Raw genomic sequence first — 1,193 nt, 5'->3', positions numbered from 1 at the left:
TGGGTGCTAAGAACGAAGAGTAGCTGAGGCTTAAGTCTCATAAATATGACAATGCCCAGGAGTGTATAATATCTGGAGTCAAATAACTCTGAAGTTACAAAAGCATAACATTGTCTTCCTTTGTCTCTACAAAGCTGAGGGCTGGGGGCATGGCCATCCCGATCCTGCCAGCACAATCTTCCCAACTGGGACTGCACTGGTCCTTGTCCAGGAGCAAAAAGGATATTTGTCTAAAGTAAACTGCAGAGGACATTAAGGAAATAGAAAGTCAAAATTTGACTCACAAATACAAAATCCAGAGATCTCTGAAGAATTTGACTTTACAATTCACAGTTTCTGGTTAGGGGAAATGGGTGATTAATGCATAGGAGAAGCAGAGCACCTGGAAGTTAAAGATGAATACTAAGGAAATGGGAGTGATTCGGGAGCATTGGTATGGGTGTTACTCAGTAAGCCTAAACTCCTTGTAGCAGAAGAGAAATGATGGACCAATGATAAACCTAAATTGTTTAGAACTCTAATCCAACAAAGGTAAAGGGTTTTGTTTTTTAAACACCTTGCTATCTTAGTTTTGGTTTTTCAGGAGTAAGGACATTTGCTCAGGGTTCACCTTGGCCCTGCTAGGAGCACATTTACTTAGGGCCAGAGACATAGTACAGTGAGTAAGGATTTAACCATCCAAGCAGTCGACCCAGGTTCCACCCCTGCATCCATATATTCTGTACCAGAGTGATTCCTGAGTGTAAAGCTAAGAGTAAGCACTGAATATGCCGTTTGTGGCCCCCAAACAAAAATCACACAAAGACACACTTGTATATACACACATATATGCACATACAATTAAGAAAGATGCAAAATGGAGAAAGAACAATAGAGTTTCGGTAGCAGGGAAAGATCAAGAATAGGGAATTTTTAAGGACCAGAAATTTGACTCTTTAAATGTTTCACTCTAGAATTTGTCATTGCACATTATTTCCCCCCCTTCGGTAGAATTTGCCTTTTTTTGTTCTTATATTTTTTGCCATAGCATACAGTACTCAGTGTTTACTCTTGTGCCTGAGCTCAGGGATCATTTGCAAGAGTCAGGGTAACATTGTGTGTCTAGATATCTTTGGTTCAATGTTTGGTGAAAACTGCAGGATCAGGGGATTTCTCCTTATCCCCGGGCCCCATAGTGTGTGACTGACCACTCC

Source organism: Sorex fumeus, unplaced genomic scaffold (genome assembly GCF_029834395.1).
Source record: "Sorex fumeus unplaced genomic scaffold, SorFum_2.1 ptg000134l, whole genome shotgun sequence".
NCBI lineage: Eukaryota > Metazoa > Chordata > Mammalia > Eulipotyphla > Soricidae > Sorex > Sorex fumeus.
This window is presented reverse-complemented; position numbering follows the sequence as displayed.